Raw genomic sequence first — 6,000 nt, forward strand, 5'->3', positions numbered from 1 at the left:
CTGGCTGGCATATGTTAGATATGCAAAAACATAAGCAGCTGAATATTTATTGTAGGCCAGCTGCTTATGAAAACAGTGGTGCCAAGGCACACAAGGTTGATGGAGCTCTCCGGTTGCTTGCATATCTTAACGGAAGAAAGAAAACTCTGGACTAAAGCCAACATGCTTGTATGAATGAAGGTTGAACTGATGTGAAGGGACGGAACTAAATAGAGTCTGCATGCTGAGTAAATTCTCAGGCCTAAAAGGAGCACACCTAGCCACTTAAACTACATACACAGAGATTAAAGGACCCGTTGACAGAGTCATCAATTGCCCTGTGCCCAGAGGCTCCCAGAGGGGTGAGTGACCTCCCTCAATTAATGACTGCCATCTGTCTACGTACCATTTGCCCCCAATCCAGCTAGTAAAACCAGCAGAATTATACCTCAGTGGCTGTGTGGTCTGTTCACCAGGGGATCTGGGTTTTATTACCCCTGTTACCAAGAAGCAAACCAATTCTCGACTTTAAAATAAGAAATTTCTCTTGGATGGCTCCAAAAATCTTTCCTAAGCATAAAATTCAGTTAAACTACAAACAACATTTTTTAAAAGAGGTTTATTGGTATATTTGTTTGTTTAGCAAACAAAGGAAGGAGATTGATGTATTTCTGTTCATAGGTCACCAAGGATTTTGATTCCAGATACATTTTTCATTCATCAGCCATGGTCCAGAAGATATGGAGCTCTGACTGGACTGTGTTACCTTTACTTGCCTGTTAAAAACCTCTCACATCGCAGCCTAATCCATCACCAAAGTTAAAAACACTTGGCCATCCTGGGACTTCTCTGGTGGTCCAGTGCTTAAGACGCTGTGCTTCCAATGCAGGGGGTGCAGGTTTGGCCCCTGGTCAGGGAACTAATATCCCTCATGCCATGCAGCCAAAAAAAATAAATACTTTGCCATCCAAATATCTTCTTTGGTGAAATGTCTGTTCCAATCTTTGGACCATTTTTTAAAAATCAAATTGTTTCTTTCTTATTGTTGAGTTTTGAGAGTTTTTTTTTTTTTAATAAATTTATTTATTTATTTCTGGCTGCATTGGGTTTTCGTTGCTGTGCGGGCTTTCTCTAGTTGTGGCGAGCGGGGGCTACTTTCATTGTGGTGCGCAGTCTTCTCATTGTGGTGGCTTCTCTTGTTGCAGAGCACGGGCTCTAGGCACATGGGCTTCAGTAGTTGTGGCATGCGGGCTCAGTAGTTGCAGCTCGCGGGCTCTAGAGTGCAGGCTCAGTAATTGTGGCACACGGGCTTAGTTCTTCCCAGACCAGGGCTCGAACCCATGTCCCCTATATTGGCAGGTGGATTCTTAACCACTGCGCCACCAGGGAAGTCCCCTGAGAGTTCTTTATATATTCTGGATACAAGACCATTGTAAGAAATATGGTTTGCAAATATTTTGCAAATATTATTTTCATTCTATTAAGAATGTTTTATGCAGAAGAAAAGCTTTTAATTTTAATAAAGTCCAGTTTATTATTACAAAAAATACTTGGAAGTTCATCAAGGAAAACCCAGGGTTCATCTTTCTGCAGAGGCTTTGCCAATCTCCTTAATCTTCCGGAAACAGAGAGGTAGAGACTTCACTCTCATAAAACCCTGAACATTACAGCAGATACTGGAATTGTTATTTGATTTTTTAACTGAGATATAATTGGCATATATCATTATGTTAATTTCAGGTGTACAACATAATGATACAATATTTGTATATATTGTAAAATGCTCACCACAGAAGTCTAGTTAACATCCGTCACCATACAGAGTTACAAATTTTTTTTCTTGTGATGAGAACTTTTAAGATCTGCTCTCTTAGCAACTTTCAAACATACAAATAGTATTATTAACTATAGTCACCATGCTGTACATTGCATTCCCATGACTTATTTGTTTTATAGCTGGAAGTGTCTACCTTTTGACCACCTTCACCCATTTCTCCCACCAGCGCTCACCTCTGGCAACCACCAATCTGTTCTCTGTACCTATGATTCTGGGTTTTGGTTTTTGTTTTCAGATTCCACATATAAGAGGTTGTATAGTATTTGTCTTTTTCTGTTTGACTTATTTCACTGGAGGTTTTTTTTTTTTTTTGCTTATTCTTTTTTTCCCAACTTTATTGGCAATATTAATGACAAAAAAAAAATTTGAGAATCTAAAGTACACAGTGTGATAATTTGATATATGTATACACTGTGAAAGGATCCCACTGGAGTTTCTCTTTAAAGGAAAAAAAAGAGACAGGATCCATCCTTTCCTCCACTTCAAGGATGCATAATATAAGGGGAGAAAAGACTATGACAAGGGGGGATAAATGAAAGGGGCGAGACCAAGCTGCTGCGTGCGCTGGAGGCCTGCCTTGTGTGCCAGCCACTGTACACGCATCAGCCTAGACTCACCACTTACTAGCTGTGCGATTCTGAACAAGTTACCTAACCTCCCTGGGTCTCATCTGTTTCCCCAGCTGTAAAACAGGAACAATATCCATAATACTACCTCATGAAGTTGCAGAGATAAATGCATGTCAATCACTTAACACAGGGCTAGGCATATAGTAAGCACTGTGGAAATAAACAAAGATCATCCAACTGAGGACAAGCAAAGCTTGTATATTCAGCTTGCTATTGCAAGTGTCGACTGAAAACAAAAAAAAAAAGCACAACCTAAAAGTTGGATATTATGTTTTATTTGGCAGACAAAACTGAGGACTTAAGCCTGGGATGCAGCCTCTCAGATAGCTCTGAGAGATTGCTCAGAAGAGGTCAGGGAGGAACCAGGATACATAAGAGTTTTTGCAACAAAGACCAGGTGGTCAGAACACCAAAAGAATACTGTTAATTAAAGAAAATCAGGCATCTCAAGTTAAGGAATTTAGCGCTTTTCTATATATGGGAAGATGCCAACGGGCTCATTGAAATCATTCCTTTGATATGTACCTGGGCTAAATGGGGCCAGTATCCTGTGTTTTCCCGGGCTGAGCCTCCTCAGGTGCACTGTTTGGGGGCAGCTGCAGTGGCTGAGGGCTTGATGGGGAGGGGGGCATCCTGTTTCCACCCTGAGCTCCTTCAGGGCTCACCATTACGGGCAGCTGCAATGTGATGGCTTGATGGTTGCAACATGCTTTGTTTACCGATAGGGCAGGCAACGTTCTTTCACTCACACAGAGGAGTCAGCCACTATTACTTGTGTTTGGCAGAGACTCAAAGGCAAGCAGTGGAGAGGGAAAGCTTTATAGTGGAAAAAGGGAAGGCTTCAGATATGCCCTGATTGGAGGCTGTTGGTCTGGGGAGAGTAGAGGCAGAATAACTAGCAATCGAGCCTCCTCTGTGATCGGTTACGGGAACACATTTGGCTTTCTATGATTGGTCCTACGTTCGGACCTAAGTGGGGACAAAAACTTAAGAAGCTGGCAATTACTGACTAAATCCTGACCATTTTGAGCCGCCGGCAGCAAGGGCTATGGTTGGGCTTCCCAGATTGGTTGCTGGAGAGGTTGTGGGTCAGAGTCGTACAGTCACAGATGGTTTGGCCATTGTTTGTATTTCAGCCTCTCATCACTCAATAAATATTGGTTATTATTGCTGTTATTAAAATTTCGAGAACTAAGAAAGAGTACTAGTTGGTAGAAACATACATCAAAGCAGGTCCGCCTGTCCAAGAGACGTAGGCCACCCCCTCCAGCCCAGGGCCCACTCCGCTGACTACAGCCTCATCAGACAGCAGCAGTGGCTTCCAAAGCAGGAGCACAAGACAACCCACTAGGGCACAGAAATAAATTATTAGAACACCTATGGACTGTTAACTAAAATGAGAACAAAATCTACATATACTGATATTTAATATATACGATGACAGAGATGCATGTATATAATTTCTAAATGATGATACGTAGGGAGTTCGCTGGCGGCCTAACGGTTAGGTTTCCAGGCTCCCACTGCCGTGGCCCGGGGTTCAGTCCCTGGTTGGGGAACTGAGACCCTGCAAGCCGCGCAGCACAGCCAAAAAAAAAAAAAAAAAAATTAAAAATAAAGAAATAAATAATGATACATATAATGGGCATGTACCTTTCATATCTTTTCCTGGTAGGATCTGCCATGAAGAGGAAATACTTACCTACTGGCCGAGTTGCATGGCAGCCCTGGGGTTGTATTTTTCCCTAAAATGCCCCCTTTCTGCCAGAAGTTGGATTCCTTCTAAAACTCAGACCCTTAAAAGGCCATTTCAGCAACCCAGCCCTTTGTGGAGTCCTATCAGAGAGCCTAAACATACACAGCTTTTTATCAACAAATTACCCACAAATTTATCTACAAATCTACAAAGTATCTAGTCCTTGACTTATTTGTTAATTGAACATTTATTGAGCGCTTGCTGTGCGCCACTGTGTGCAGAGTATGGTAGACACATGTTCCCTGCCTTCGGGAGCTTACTGTCCAGCAGAAGAGGCAAATAGTAAACAAATCGTAACACCAAAATTATTAAATTGCACTTAGGAGAAACAACAGGGCCTAACGCTGGGCGGCGGGCAGGGGCGGGGGATTGCTGTTTGTTCATAGAGTCACAGGGCTTCAGGGGGCCAAGTCCAGGGAGCTGGTGGGGGAATACCCTTCCCTCCGCCCTGCTGCTGGACCCCTTCTCATTCTCACTCAGGGACTCCCACACTCCTCCCAAGCACAACTCCCTCGCTGGGGACCTCCTGGGCCCTGACGTTCTTCTCAAGTGTAGATGAACCTTACCCTGGTCCTTCACATGCAGGAGCTCCTATTGTATTTAAGTATGCAACTTTTCTTAACTTAATTAACATTTATAGCAGCCAAAAGAGCTGTCATTTTTCTAAGTGGAAAAAAGAGAGACACGCAGAGAAGGAGCAAGGAAGGTGACTTTTCACTGTCTGTTCATGGCTCATTATTATTATGAGTAAAAGCCATCATAGGACCAGTGCTTGCTTTGGCTTCGGCGTGAGGGTGTGCAGGAGAGAGGCCAAGAGACTCTCTGGATTCTCCCTGTCGTGGGCCACACAGCTCAGAACAAAAGGGGATAACCAGGGGCTGGAATCATCCGTAAGAGGGGCGGCAACAAAGCCCTCCCTCCCTGACCTCCCCTCAGCCTCCACGCCAGCTCCAGTCCTACCTGGCAAGTCCTGCTCCAGTTAACAAGAGCGGATGTGGGTGCTCGGGGTCAGAGGAGGGCAGACTGGAGGCATCTGTTCAACCATTGATCTCCATCCTCTTTTTCAAGGATTAGAAAGAACTCTGCTTTCTCCGTCCACAAGCTGACCTCCACACCAGAGCCGTTATTAAATGTGTATTCATACACTCCACGATGCCTTTCTTGTTACGTATGCCAACTACAGAATGGCACTTGCCATTGAACTCTACAAGGATTAAATTCTGAGCCGCAGCAGCTGCTGACCTTCAACACCCCCTGAAAGGAGTTCAAGGTGGAGATCAGAAATGAGGCACTCTGTGCTCTGGGAAAAACTGGCAGAACAGGTCTTCAGATAGTTAGATATTTTCAGGAGCCACTTTTATGAGCCCAATTCTATCTCCTCATATCTAGAAAAGCACTAAAATCCTTCATGGTGACGTCTGCTCCTCATGACTAGCAGTAACCTTCACAAGACTAGCAGAAACCTTCCGCAAAAAAGATATGAGCTTGATTGCATGTACTCCCCCTTCACCAAAATCACATATATACTGACCTTCCCCCCACCTCTTCGGAGCGGTTTCTCAGAGCTATCTGAAATGCTGTCTCCTGGGCTATAGTCCTCATTTTGCCCCAAATAAAACTTAACGCACAACTCTCATGTTGTGCATTTTTTTTCAGTCGACACGTATCTGCTGGTCGATAAGGTACAAGAACCTCTCTCCAATGGGTAGTGGCTTGACCTCAAGACTAGCTCTGCTGGGTGCTTTCATGAAGCTTCCAGAGGTAACCCTGGAAACTACAGCTTCCTGGGTTATTTTGCT

The sequence above is a fragment of the Balaenoptera musculus genome, chromosome 15 (assembly GCF_009873245.2).
Source record: "Balaenoptera musculus isolate JJ_BM4_2016_0621 chromosome 15, mBalMus1.pri.v3, whole genome shotgun sequence".
Lineage (NCBI taxonomy): Eukaryota > Metazoa > Chordata > Mammalia > Artiodactyla > Balaenopteridae > Balaenoptera > Balaenoptera musculus.